The 15257-nt window shown below is 42.5% G+C and overlaps 1 long non-coding RNA gene and 1 pseudogene across 2 annotated transcripts in view; one reads left to right on the plus strand and one right to left on the minus strand.

The window, feature by feature from the left end:
• LOC145520687 (uncharacterized) overlaps positions 1 to 15257 on the plus strand; it is a 106721-nt gene that overhangs the window by 41446 nt on the left and 50018 nt on the right. The gene's annotated exons all lie outside the window — the stretch shown is intronic.
• On the minus strand, positions 1871 to 1953 carry LOC145522153 (U4 spliceosomal RNA; annotated as a pseudogene).

Genomic DNA, 15257 nt, shown 5'->3' on the forward strand with positions numbered 1-15257 from the left:
TGGAGAATCCCATGGACAGAGGAGCTTGGCGGGCTTCATTCAGTCCATGGAGTCACAAAGAGTCATACACTGAGTGACTAACACTTTCACTTTTTTCACTCTTCAGTCTCTCTCTTCCCTCCCTCAACCAGTTCTCCTGCCCAGTGGTAAACTGAGCCCCTCTCCCTACCTGGCCTCAATGAGGCAAAAATGTAAGGCAATTAAACCGAAAAAGGATCGTCTTTTCAACAAGTGGAGCTGGGACCACTGAATATCCACATGCCAAAGAATTAATTTGAGCATCTAACTTATCCCATTTACAAAACTTAAAATAGATCATAAGGCTACATAGAAGAGCAAAACTATAAACCTTTTAGAAACAAAAAGTAGGAGCAAATCTTCATGACCTTGGATTATGCAATGATTTCTTAGACATGACACTAAACCATGTAAGTGACCAAAAAAAGGGGGGAAATTGGACTTCATCAAAATTAAAAATTTTGTGCTTCCAAGGACACCATTAAGAAAGTGAAAAGAGGGACTTTCTTGGTGGTGCAGAGGTTAAGACTCTGAGCTTCCATTGCAAGGGGCGAGGATTTTATCCCTGGTCAGGGTTTGCCAGGTGGTTCATGGTGAAGAATCTGCCTGCAATGCAGGAGAACTGGGTTTGATCCCTAGGTCAGGAAGATACCCTGGAGAAAGGAATGGCTACCATTCCAGTATTTTTGCCTGGAGAATTCCATGGACTGAAGAGCCTCATGGGCAACAGTCCATGGGGTTGCAAAGAGTCAGACACGACTGAATGACTATCACTTTTTAGGGAACCAAGGACCCACACGCTGCAGCACAGCCACACACACACACACACACACACACACACACACAGTGAAAAGACAAGCCTACAGAATGGGAGAAAATATTTGCAAATCATATACCCGATAAGAGACCTGTATAATGAATAAAAAAAAAAAAAAACTCATGCAACTCAACAATAAAAAGACAACCCAATTTAAAGGTGGGCAGAGATTTTTCTACAAGATGTAGCAATGAACAAAAAGCATATGAAAAGATGTTCACCATTATTAGTCATGCTGCTGCTGCTGCTGCTGCTAAGTCCCGTCAGTCGTGTCCGACTCTGCGACCCCATAGACAGCAGCCCACCAGGCTCCTCTGTCCCTGGGATTCTCCAGGCAAGAATACTGGAGTGGGTTGCCATTTCCTCCTCTAGTGCATGAAAGTGAAAAGTGAAAGTGAAGTCGCTCAGTCGTGTCCGACTCTTCTCGACCCCATGGGCTGCAGTCTACCAGGCTCCTCCGTCCATGGGGTTTCCCAGGCAAGAGTACTGGAGTGGAGTGCCATTGCCTTCTCCTTTATTAGTCATGACAGAAATGTAAATCAAAACTTCAGTGAGATACCACTTCATGCCCCCCAGGATGGCTATAATAAAAAAGATAGTTAATAACAAGTATTGTTGAGGCTATGAAGAAATTGGAACTCATACCCTGGCAAGGTAAAATGGTGCAGCTGCTTTGAAAAATAGTTTGTCAGTTCCTCAGAGTATTAAACATGGGGTTACCATATGGCCTAACAATTCTACTCCTAGGTTATATACCCTAGAGAAATGAAAACTTCTACACAAGTTAGACATGAATGTCCATACCAGTATTCTTTGTAATAGCCAAAATGTGAAAACAGTTGAACTTGTATCTTTGGGCTTCCTGGGTGACTCAGTGATAAAGAATCTACCGGTCAAACAGGAGACGTGGGTTGGATCCCTGGGTTGGGAAGTCCCTCTCCCTCTGCCTCCGTCGTGCTGGCTGTGCCTGAGGATCTCTATTGGGTTTTGAGGTAAGAAAACTTACTGGTTTTCCTCATGTAACCTCTCATATCTGTCCTTCATGTTTTGTTTTCAATTAGCAATAATCGCGCCTCGGATAAACCTCATTGGCTACGATACTGCCACTGCGCAAAGCTGTCCTTCATGTTTTGATTCTTTTTCCCCAACTTACCATATATTGACAAATAATTTAAATAAAATTGACACCCACTGAGAAAGTAGACCGGCTAGCCCCCAGTGGCCAATAAAACATGGATGTGGGGACTTCCTTGGTAGTCCAGTGGTTAAGACTCTGTGCTTCCACTGAAGAGGGCCTTGGGTGTGATCCTTGATCAGGGAACTAGGATCCCACATTCCTTGTGGCCAATAAAAGCAAATATCATCATGATAAATGTTAAAAAAAAAAATGCACGTGGCTGGATCTAGCTTATGAGCCACCACTGAGACTTCAGGTATCCCACACTGCTGGATGTATTAGCCTGGGATTCTCAGAAGCCCACCTTGAAATGGGGATTTCTGCACAAGGGATTTATAGGCAGTGTTCCCAGGAAATTTTGATGGGAGAGTAAGGAAGCAGGATGGAGAAGGGAAGGGGCCCAGGTAAAGGTGCTGGAACAAGCAGAATCCTGGCAAGGGTAGCTTTGCCTTGTCCTGCAGGAGACTCTGCTTCAGGGCAGGTCTTGCCAACTGTGGGCAAAATAGCTGTATGCTCTCTACTCCCATACTCATGGGCCATTGGCTAAGGGCTGACTCTGCGGTAAGGCAAATATCCAGGGACCTCCTTTTTTCCGTTGCACACAGACAATGAGACTCTAGAAGCCTGAGGGCAGTGTTCCAAGAAAAACTGGCAGGTTCTGGCTGTTGGGAGTGAAAGTACCCAGAGGAACCAGTGTGGGGGTCACTGAGGAAGCCACTCAAGGAGCGTCCTCTGCCCATGAAAATACCTGGGCTTGTGGTCACAGCAGTAATTTGGAAGAAACTGATCTTGAAAAGAGTGAGCTCTAGGGATTGACTTTCCCCAAATCACTTACAAAAAATGTCATACGGCCGGCAATACTAGTAACTAGAAGCTGGTTCCCTCATGGCTAATCTTGGCAGCCAGTACATTAGGAAGTACTTATAAGTTCATGACAGTTGACCCAAATGCAAATAGACCCGTGAAACTCAGAACAAATGATAAAGTCTGAAAATCCGAGCCAAGGATGTAAAGGCCATTGCAGATTGGAGGAGATTAAAGAGAAAGACACAAACTATGAGAAATGTGCTAGACCTGTCCTTGTTATAAGAATGAGGCCTAACTCTCAGCTAACATTTCTAGAAAAGAGTGGGAGAGAGGTGTAACTCCCAGCTGCTGGGAGAGCTGCAACTCCCAGTTGCTGCCCCAGATTCCATGAGGGCTCAGGCGTGGATGCCCCCAGCACCCTCGAAGGTGAACGTCTCCACTGTATTTCTGCATCAGGCCTTGGGAGGTCTTCTGCCATCTTGAGACCAGAGATTTTTAGATTTTCCATCAGGAAATATAATGGCTTTCTTGACAGTCCAACAGACAGTATGGGACCCTCTTTTATTTTCTGTTTTTTTGTTGTTGTTAATCACTCTAGCCTGACTCATGTGTTCTCAAAGTCCAGTTTCCTGGACTAAATAAATATTCTCAGTCTGCCCTTGAGAGTGACATAGTAATGAACTCAGGATTTTGGAATTCAACTCCACAAATGTTTATTAAGCATCTACTATGTGCCTGGCATTGTGATAGATCTTTGTCATTGTTGTTTAGTCACTAAATCATCTCTGACACTTTTGCGACCTCATGGACTGCAGCCTGCCAGGCTCCTCTGTCCATGGGATTTCCCAGGCAATAATACTGGAGTGCGCCGTCATTGCCTTCTCCAGGGGATCTTCCCACCCAGGTCTCTTGTGTCTCCTGTACTGGCACGGGATTCTTAACCAATGAGCCACAAGGGAAGCCTATGATAGATCTCAGGGGTATAATATTAATAAGATTTGGGGAGCTCTTTGTTTTGGAATTCCAGTAGAAAAACAACGACCAACAACTTGCTGGTGGTTTAGTCACTAAGTCGTGTCTGACTCTTGCGATCCCATGGTCCATTGCCCTCCAGGCTCCTCTGTCAGTGGGATTTTCCAGGCAAGAATGGAGTGGGTTGCCATTTCCTTCTTCAACAACCAACAATTTAGTGGTGACTTAATTCCCCTCCCCACTCTATAGAGAAATTTTTGGACCAAGGCTGAGTTTGATGTGAGTCAAAAGTTTTGTATCCATCCGTGTGTGTGTGTATACATATATGTTCAAGAAAGGTTGGTGAGGCAATTGTGAGCTCAGGGCCATTTGCAAGACTGTAAAACTAGAATGCAAGTGAAGCCCTTAGGTCAGAGAAGGGGAGGAGGATTTTATTGAACTGAAAGAACAAGAACTAATCTGAAAATACTTGTGTGTGTGAGATCAGAAGCAATTTGAGGAATTAACTGACAGATATATACTACAATGTTATTAGTGGTGTTTTCCAGGGGATAGGATTTTGGTTGAGTTTAGTTTTCTTTTACTTTTTTCTCTCTTTTCCTTAGTGTCTCCCTCTCTCCCTTCCTCCCTCCTTCCCTGCCATCCTTTCTGCCTTCCTTCCTCTTTCTTTTTTCTTATGCTTTGTTGGTATTGGATACATTTTCTATGCTATGCCTCTCTCAACTTTTGAAATCAAAAGGCTTTATTTTAAAAATCAAATCAAAACTGGGAGAGAATATAAGGTATGTTGTATCTGAGGCTAAAGGTCGGGCCAGATTGATGCCAAACATAAGCTAACTCTGCAATGTTCCCCTTTGTGGAGACTCCCATTTCTCCACATCTCTCCTCTAGACTCCCAGCACTTTGCTGTATTTAGATTGGTGACATCAGCTCAGGATAACCAGTATCTGCTTTAACAGATCCAATTTTAAAATGTCTATTTATTAAAAGGCTTTCCTGGTGGCTCAGTGGTAAAGAATCTGCCTGCCAAGTAGGACTCTCAGGTTCTATCCCTGGGTTAGGAAGATCCCCTAGAGAAGGAAATGGCAACCCACTCCAGTATTCTTATTTGGGAAATCCCATGGACAGAGGAGCCTGGTGGGCTACAGTCTATGGGATCTCAAAAGAGATGGACATGACTCTTTATTAAACTAATGATTGAAATAGTTTTTGAACCCCAATCCATATTCTTACCATTTCCCCCTCTTTAGAGAGTCACAAAAGATTTTTTTTTGTGAGAATGAAAATAATTAGGAAACCAGGAGATCACCCGACCAATTATTTTTTACGTTAAATAAAAACCTTTATTTAACCATCCCCTCTTTTCCATTATGATTTGTCATAGGATGTTAAAAATAGTTCCCTGTGCTATACATCAGAACCTTGTTGCTTCTCTCTTCTATTTGTATGAGGTTATATCTACTAACCCCAGCCTCCCACTCCATCTCTTCCCCCAAACCCCTCCCCCTTGGCAACTACCAGTCTGTTTTCTACCTCCGTGAGTCTAATTCTATTTCATAGATAAATTCATTTGTGTTATATTTTAGATTCCACATAAAAGTGATAACATATGGTCTTTGTCTATCTCTGTCTGACTTAGTTCGTATAGTATGATAATCTCTAATTTCATGCATGTTTCTGCAAATGACATTATTTCCTCCTTTTTAATGGCTGAGTAATATTCCATTGTATATATGTTGCTGCTGCTCAGTCACTACTAAGTTGTGTCTGACTCTTTTCAACCCTTTGGACTGTAGCCCACCAGGATCCTCTCTCCTTGGGATTTTTCAGGCAGTACTCAATTGGTTTGCCATTTCCTCTGCCAGGGGATCTTCCTGACCCAGGAATCAAACCCACATCTCCTCTGTCTCCTGCATTGCAGGCTGATTCTTTACTCAGTGAGCCATCAGGGAAGCCTGTCCATTCATCTGTCAGTAGACATTTTGGTTGCTCCCATGTCTTGACTATTGTGAATAGTGCTGCTATGAAAATGGGGGTGCACGTTATCTTTTTGAATTACAGTTTGGTCAGTAGGATGTGGTTGTACAAGTTTTTAAAAGCAGGCTATGTAAATAAATGTTCAAAATCATGGCCCCATAATGAGCCCGGCAGTGATTCAGGATTCTACCAAATGTTTTGGGGGTGACCACAGAGGATATGAATATATTTTTACAAAGCTCAGTCCCATCCAGCCTCTCCTTCCATTTACTGATTTGTGACAGGGTTTGAAGCCCTGGCACTGGCAGGGCTGTCCCCTCAACACCACTCAGCCCACCCACTCTAGCAGGGCGATGTGGGAGCCAGGGAGCTGGTGGACAAGCCAATCACTGAGTCTGCAGAAATGGGTCAGTCTCTTCTTTGAAAGAGTGCGTCTTGGCTGCACAGAGGAGAACTTGTGGGCTTCCAGGGTTGGGAAAGAAGCTTTTTTCTCTTCTTCAACCCTTCAGTCTTCCCACTTTCAGGAAATGACACCTCCACTAGAGATCCCAGAGCCTTCTCCTTGGCCCTTCCCTTCCCACGGCCATCCCATCACCAAGTCCTGCCCACACGCTTCAAGCTAGACCCCCAGTCTCTCCCTGTCTTTCATTCTCACCTTGGGCACAGCTACCATCGTAGTTTGCCCGGATGACCAAAATCACCTTCTAACTGGCTCTTCCAATTCTCTAGCTTCTCTCCAACCCAGTTTGCACTCTATGGCCTGAGAGTTATTTTTTGAAGAGCAAATCACAACATACCATACTGTTAATTTATTTTTTAATTTTATATTAGAGTATGTTGGGTTAGTTTCAGGTGTACAGCAAAGGGATTCAGTTATACATATATCTACTCTTTTCCTGAATTTTTTCCATTTAGGTTACTGAGTAGAATTCCTGTGCTATACAGTAGGTCCTTGTGGATTATCTATTTTATATATAGTAGTGTGTATATGTTAATCCCAACCTCCTGAATTATCCCTCCCCCTATCTTTCCCCTTTGTTAACCACAAGTTTGTTTTCTAAGTCTGTAAGTCTGTTTCTGTTTTGTAAATAAGTTCATTTGTATCATTTTTTAATATTTCACATATAAATGATATCATTTATTTGTCTTTGTCTAACTTTCTTCATTTAGTATGATAATCTCTAAGTCCATTCATGCTGCTGCAAATGGCACTATTTCATTAATTTTCATGGCTGAGCAGTATTCCATTATGTATATATACCACATCTTCATTATCCATGCATCTGTCCATGGACACTTGGGTTGCTTTTATGTCTTGACTGTTGTAAATAGTGTTGCTATGAATATTGGTGTGCATGTATCTTTTTTTTTCTTTTTTAGTACAAAAGACTTTTAATGAAACATCAAAGTCTTCCTCTCCATCCCATTTTCATTCCCCAGAGGCAGCTACCTTTAGTTATAATTGGGGTTACATGCAAAACTTTGAATAGTATGCATGTATCTCTGGCTTTTATTTTACTAACTTCAGATAGTATGTGCATCCTATATAGACTTAACTCACTCATATTACCCACACTTCTTTTCTTACCAGTTTTTGATAAATTATTTTTTAATTCTTCTGTTGGTTACTTTTATACTTTAAATTGTTTATTTAAGGCTCCAGTTCTTATTGTCAGTTTCAACATCAACTCTTAACTTCCTGATATGTTAGATAAGGGTGTTACCATCTCAACTCTTCTCTTCATCCTCCTTGTCCACCTCCCAGCTTTCTTTGTTTTACTTTTTGTTTTAAAAGCTTGGTTGAGATATAATTTACAGTCCATAGGGTTTACCCATTCAAAGTGTACAACACAATGTTTAAAGTGTACAACTCAATGGTTTTTTGTAGATTTACAGTTGTGCAACCGTCACCATAATCTTAACTTTAGAACATTTTCATGATCCCTCAAAACAAACCCCATTTCCATTAGCCATCCCTCCCTATTACTGTACAACCTTAAGCATCACTAACTTGCTTTCTGTCTTCACAGATTGACCTGTTCTGGACACTTCATGGACATGAAATCATACAATATGTGTCTTTTGTGACTAGCTTCTTTCACTTTGCAAAATGCTTTGAAAGCCTGTACCTTATTCTTTTTTATTGCCGAATAATACCTCATTGTGTAGATATACCACATTTTGTTTTTCTATTTTAGTTGATACATATTTTGGTCATTTGCTCTTTTGTTTTGCTATTGTGACATTATGACAACATTTTGCTATAAACTGTTAGATTTATTTTTCATTTTATTCTGTAACCGTATTCTGTAATCATCTCATATGTCTTTAACCATATTTTATAATCATCTTGTCTGTCTTGACTATGGTTTGATTCTAAAAGTTGGAAAACAACAAATATGATTATGCTGTTTTGTGCATGTTTCTTACTACAGGAGCCAAATAGTGCACTAGAATTATATTAACTTCTCTACAAAACTGACATCACAATGTCTTTTCTCCCTGAGGCATCTCTTCTAGAGCCTTCCACTTTCTCCCCCAATGTAGACTCACTGCAAGAGGTAATCTGGGGATTGATAATTCCTGGGTGGATCCCACATCTTTCTCTTTTTTGTTCATTCCTTTTGTTTTAAGGACGTTCATCCTCAGGTAACTTCCTCGGAAATAGTTCATGAAGGTAAATTTTTTACATCTTTGAATGTCTGAAGATATTTTTTATTTTAATTTCACATTAATTTGGCCAAGTGTAGAATTCTTCTTTCAAATCTAGAATTCTGAGAGTCTTGAAATCACTTGGTTGTCTTCTGACACCTAATATTACTGATGATAACTCCTGTGACAACTGGATTCTCGTTCCCTTGTTTATCACCCTTCCGCTCTGAATCTTTTTATGATCTCTATATATGTGGTATTCTGAACTTCATGATGATGGTCTCAAACATGAATCTTGCTTCATTCATCATGTTAGACAGGCTCATGTCTCTCTTCAGTTCTTAGCAATGTTTTGTCCTTTTTTTTAAAAAAAATGTCTTCTCTGTTTTTTGTTGTTGTTGTTGCTTCTGTTTTTTTTGGCAAAGGGTCATAAATGTTGAACCTTGGATGCTACTTTTCATCTCTTGTCTTTTTTTTTTTTTCTTAACATTCAGGGAGGTTTTGCTTTTTTTTTTTTACTTTTTCTGTTGTTGTTTAGCTGCCAAGTCTTGTCCAACTCTTCTGACCCCATGGACTGCAGCCTACCAGGCTCCTCTGTCCATGGGATTTCCCAAGCAAGAATACTGGAGTGGGATGCCATTTCTTTTTCCAAGCATGTATCTTTTTGAATCGTAATTTTCTCCAGATATATGCTGAGGGGTAGGATTGCTGGGTTGTATGGTAGCTCTATTTTTAGTTTTTTCAGGAACCTCCATACTGTTCTCCATAGTGGCTGTATCTGTTTATATTGCCACCAACAGTACAATAAGGTCCACTTTTCTCCATGGTCTCTCTAGCATTTATTGTTTATAGACTTTTTGATGATGGCCATTCTGACTGTTGTGAGGTAGTATACCTCACTGTAGTTTTTATTTTTAAAATTTTATTTATTTATTTTTGGCTCTGTTGGGTTTTCATTGCTATATGGGCTTTTCTTTAGTTGCCACAAGCAGTGGCCACTCTTCATTGCAGTGCATTGGCTTCTCATTGTGGTGGATTCTCTTGTTGCAGAGCATGGGCTCCTTGGGCTTTTGTAGTTGTGGTGCATGAGCTCAGTAGTTGCAGCTCACAGGCTCTAGAGCACAGGGTCAATAGTTGTGGTGCATGGGTTTAGTTGCTCCAAGGCATGTGGGATCCTTCCAGATCAGGGATTGAACCCATGTCTCCTGCATTGGCAGAGAGAGTCTTTACCATTGAGCCACGAGGAAAGCTCCCTCATTGTAGTTTTGATTTGCATTTCTCTAATAATTACTCATGTTAAGCATATTTTCATGTGCTTTTTGGCTATCTGTATGTCTTCTTTGGAGAAATGTCTGTTTAGATCTTCTGCCAATTTTTGATTAGGTTATTTATTTATTTTTTTTTATATTGAGCTGCATGAGCTGTTTGTGTATTTTGGAGCTTAATCTCTTATCGGCCATATTGTTTGCAAATATTTTCTCCCATTCTATGGGTTAACCCAAGGCAATCTGCAGATTCAGTGCAATCTCTTTCAAATTACCAGTGGCATTTTTTTGCAGATCTAGAACAAAAATATCTTAAAATTTGTACAGAAACACAAAAGATCCTGAATAATCAAAGCAATCTTGAGAAAGAAAAGCAGCTGGAGGAATCAGGCTCCCTTACTTCAGACTATACTATAAAGCTACCGTAATCAAACCAGTATGGTACTGGCACAAAGACAGACTTATAGATCAGTGGAATAGAATAGAAAGCCCAGAAATAAATCCACACACCTATAGTCTATCTACAACAAAGAAGCAAGAATATACAATGGAGAAGAGACAGTCTCTTCAATAAATGGTGCTGGGAAAACTGGACAGCTACACATAAAAAAAAATGAAATTAGAACATTATTTAACACCATACACAAAAATAAACTCAAAATGGATTAAAGACCTAAATGTAAGACCTAAATGTAAATGAACTCTCAGAAGCAAGCATAGGCAGAACTCTGACATAAATTGCAGCAATATCTTTTTTGACCCACCTCCTAGAGTGATGAAAATAAAAATAAACAAATGGGACCTAATTAACCTTAAAAGCTTTTGCACAGCAAAGGATAACATCCCCTGTTTAAAAGCTACCAAAGATGTCCCATCCCATGATACTCAGGACAACCTTCAGACTCCTCATTACTGCTCATTCTGCCCTCCAGTATCCACCCCTACCCTTGGCCGAGTTTGTCCTTCCCTTCTTCCCCCCAACTCCTACCTTTGTTGTGACCCCTTGAAACAACCAACTTGGGGACTTCACAAACACAAGGACCAGCCCTCCCCAGCAGCACCTGCTAAACTATCCTCATTCCTCAGATGTGGGGAGATTTCTCTGACCTTGGGCCCACTCCCAACTAATTAGGGCCCTCTGCTTCTCTCTCATAAAACTTAAGCTTTCTTCCTTGAAAAATTAGGGTACACTGTATTTACATGTGTAATTGAATTGATTCATTTAATATTTGCTTCCCCTTCTAGTCTATAAGCTCCAGAAGAACTAGCAGTGTCTGCTCATAATAGATGACCAGTGAATATATATTGAGGGAATAAATTAATGGGATCAAGGTGCTGTCTCCTTCTACCTGGACATGGAAAGCAGATTTTTCCCATCAAGGCACCCTAACAATTTCTTCTTCCAGTCTTATTAGCCTGAAACACTTAATTTATAACCCTTTAATAATCTCCCAGACTGCTGTAGTTCCCCCTGACAAAATCACCAATCTCCTTTCAGCTGAGAAGCCCAGCCTGGCATCTTATGTTTTAAAATATTTCTGGTCAGTGCTGAGAGTCATGGAAGATAGCCCGTGATTCTGACAGGCAGCATCCTTGTCAAACTCCACCATAAAAATCTCAAACTAATGCTGGAACTGACAGATAATTCAATTTTGCTCAAAATCATGGCTCGTGCTGCCTTGAAAATTTTCTGGATTTAGAGTTTTCTTGCTCCTTCCCTCCCTCCCTTTCTGTCTTCCTCCATTACTTCCCTGCCTATCTTCTCCCCTTTATTCTTTTCTCTCTTTCATTCAGTTAATGATTCACTCATTGTTTTGTTTTCAATCCTGAATGGAGTATTTCCTTTCCTGTCTTGAGATCAGAGCTAGAAGGCAGTAAATGTACTTAGAATGAGGATCCAAAGCCATTCCTCACAGTGGCTTTGAGTCTCCCAACAACCAAAGTGAATACATTCCTTGTGACCCTGTTTGGACCCTCTGCATGATTGCTGAGTTGGCTGTGTAACAACAGTCAGTGCCCTCTGCAGAAGGCAGCGCCTGTGAATGGGGCAACAAAGACCCAAGCTGGGTGGGGGCCCTTGGCATTCACATCAAAGAGGAGGATCTGACCGATGAAATCGATGAAGTGTGAAATGCTGTTCCTCACGCCGAGTCTCCATTTAGCACCTCAGCCCGGGGTTTCAGCAGAGAGAAAATCTTCTGGAATCGATACTACTATCATTTCACAAAATTACAGTATTGTGTCCTGAAAATGAGCCATAAATCAACCGCAGGCCTCACTTGCTGGAGGAAACAGCTTTGCTGTGAGAAAGCTGGTGATGGGAGCACATTTCAGGAGCTCAGGGGGTCTGGGCCTCTCCTACAGCTATTACCCACCTGGGGAGGCAGGTGACCTGGAGGGAGGGTCCTGAGCGCACAGCATCGCTAGAGGCAGGCCAGGGGTCTTGGGTGTGCTGGAAATACGGCTCAGCTGAAATCAAACAAAATCTCAGAACCTCCAAATCCAGTCAAGCAGAGACTGATGAGAGGAAATCAGGAGCTTCTGGCCTCTCAGGTGATCCACAGCCCACTCTTGGGCCCAAATTTCATTCTTCCTGGCATGGTCTGCTTTGGTGAGATGTTGAGCATGTAGATCTCAATTCCAGAAGCTGCCTGGGAGGCTGGTGGAAGGGAATTCTTGTTGGCTGTAGAGCTCCTGGCCCTCCACCACACAGGGTCGTGTTGGCTTGCTTTGTTCTCTTTGGTTCCTATTTGAAACATATTCACAAAAGGCCAGAGGTCTGAGCACTGCTGTCCTGGTTACAGGACTTTAGGAAGTCTATGGAAACAGTGGGCATGAGGGCAAGGGGTTATCAGAAGCCCCAGTCGAGATGCCTTAAGATGAACCATGCTGCCCAGCCTAGGGAGGTCCCCACGTGGCATCCACTGGGTGGGTCTTGCACTGCCACAGAATTGCAACCGCAGCAGAGCACAGACTCTGCCTTCCGCGTCTCATAGTCTTCCCTGGTCCTAGCAGAGTGCACAATGCCAAAATATGTAACCAGTGAGATCAAGAACTATATAGTCTTCTGATTGCCAAGACAAAAGGGAAAAATAAATCCAGGTCATAGAATTTTAATTATCTGGGCATTTATCTGCCACTGAATTTTATATGAGGGACATTAGAAAGCCAAATGAAAACTATTTCAACAGGGTTTCCATGAAAGATTAAGAAATATTTTTCATAAGCTGTACCATTGATCTTCTCTTTCCCCGTTTCTTCACCTGTAACTAGGAATAGTAATAAAGACATTCTCATTATTGTATCATATAATATCATTTATTAACATATATTCTTGTTCTGTAATACAATTGAGATATTAGAGTATTGTGAATTTTTAAAATTTCATGTAGAAGAACACCTTTTTCAAATGGCAAAGTGCCATGTGAGCATCATATTATCTTGACATAGGATCATCATTACCACTCCCCATGGTGTGCCGTTAATAGAATGTGGTTAACAAGGAAGTTCAGCTTTTGTCCAAAGCAGTGGGATCACCCTCAACACTCCATGCCACCCCCTACACAAAGGCAGGGAAGGCTCTGTTCAAATACTCCAAAGAGTCTCTTGTAGGAGAGCCTGCCTTCCCCCTAAGTTAAGCTGCCTCTGTTTCCGCTTTCTGTGAAAGCAAAAATAATTACACACGGTCTCTTTCTTGAGTGTTTTCCATGTGACAAGCATGTGTTATTGCATTGAATCCCCTGGTGCAATGAAGATGGTGCTATTAGCTCTCCGTATTTCACAGGAGAAAACTGAGGAATGTAGAGATTAAGTGACTGGCTCAAGGTCCCACTGAGGGGGAGATATGAACCTGGGTTGGCTTGACTCCAGAAACCACATTGTTAACTGCCAAGCTGTTCTGAGCATGCAAGAGACAGTTTCTGGCTCCTCTCCTATTATCAGAGGGGCTGTCCTTTGACTAGTGGGTACTGTGATTTGGGCCTGTGAACACTTCTTAAATGATTATCAAAGAGGTTTTCTCTATTAGTAAAGAAATAAAATGTCCAGTGTCCGTGAGAATGGAGGGAAATGGGCTGTCGTTCCTGGGAGGAATGTAAGGTGAACAGCCTCTAGGGGCGCTGTGGAGCACAGTGCTGTACGGAGTTCCACTTCTTGGGATCCATCCTACATAGATGCTCACACATGAGCACAAAGCTGCGGGCTCTTCACCACCTCCATTCTTGGGCGATGACTCCTAGGATCCCTGGTCAGAGGATCTTTGAAGAGACATGACCGGTGGCTCTGGGGACTCACCATTAAGTCAGCCTGTCTGTGTGCCACTCTCTGACTTCATGCATCCTCTGGATCATGTCCTGCCTCTGCCTTATGAGTCAGACTACACCTTCGGTTGCCAGGAACTGATGAGGTGGAAACAGTCATTGAGCCCTCCTGTTGCCCTGCTGGTCCCGGGACCACTGCTTGCCTTGTCACTCTCCATTGAACCTAGTGGTGTGATTTTGCTTCCCTCCCTCGAGATTGCAGAATGTCCTGGATGGGTCTCATGTCCCTGCAACAGAAAGTACAGGCTGGGAGAGCGAGCTTAGTGCTTCTTGATGGCATCAAGGCCACACTGGCATTTCTGTGCATTTCTACCTGGAACTTGGCCACACGGAACCAACTGCAGGTCCCCTGAACCCAGACAGAACTCTTTCCATCCATGACCTTGAGCATTTGGTTCCTTTCATTGCCTAAAACCTTCTCTGACCTCTCAGGGCTGGGGTTGGTCCCTGCTGTGATCTTCCTCTGTGCCCTCCATGTACATCTATCAGAGCTGCCAGCACTCTGTCAGATGTTGCTTTGCTTGTTTTTCTCCTTTGTGATAGTGTTAATCCACCAGCACGTGGTCAGAACTGTGTTTGTTGATGGGATGGATGAATGATGCCATGTCTCTGTGGGGTTTGCCCTCAGCACTTGGCCTTCTCTTCTCTATCAGCTGAAACATACTTAGCTCAAGTGACAAAGATGGGAGTTTGGATCCAGCTTCCCGTGGCCTCTGCTGTGGCCTCTCTGTGCCTCTTGTCTCTGTCTCCCTGCATCACTCTCTGGTTCCCTGAGTTGGAAAATAGGTCTGAAGTCCAGTTGGAAAAGGGACCTTGTCTTTACCAGACTGTAGGAAGTCTCTCACATTTTTCAGTCACGTCCTGGGTCACTGTCTCACTGTCACTTCATTTGCTGCTTGTCTAGGTGACCACTTCCTCCCCCTGTGAACCAATGGATCACACAAGATAGAGAAAACCGAAGGTGTTCAACCCAAAGGAAATGTGCTGCAAGTGTCACTTACCCGCAGTCTCTGTCACTTTTTCCCTTCTTCCTAAAGAAAGTGCTTCCAATTCTGTGTTTCTCTTCCACAGAGCTCTCCAGCCTGACATGTTTCCCCCTTGCTACTCTGTAGCCTGGTCCCTCTAGGAAGCCCTAGGGATGTTTGGTGGCCTACTTTTCTTTCCTTCCTTTGACTTCCCAGGCCATCCAGGAGAGTGCCAGCAGAGCAGGATCACAGAAGTCAGAATTAGGGGTCTTCAAGCATTGCTCCCCA

The sequence above is a fragment of the Giraffa tippelskirchi genome, chromosome 9 (genome assembly GCF_054371585.1).
Source record: "Giraffa tippelskirchi isolate mGirTip1 chromosome 9, T2T-mGirTip1v1.2.pri, whole genome shotgun sequence".
Lineage (NCBI taxonomy): Eukaryota > Metazoa > Chordata > Mammalia > Artiodactyla > Giraffidae > Giraffa > Giraffa tippelskirchi.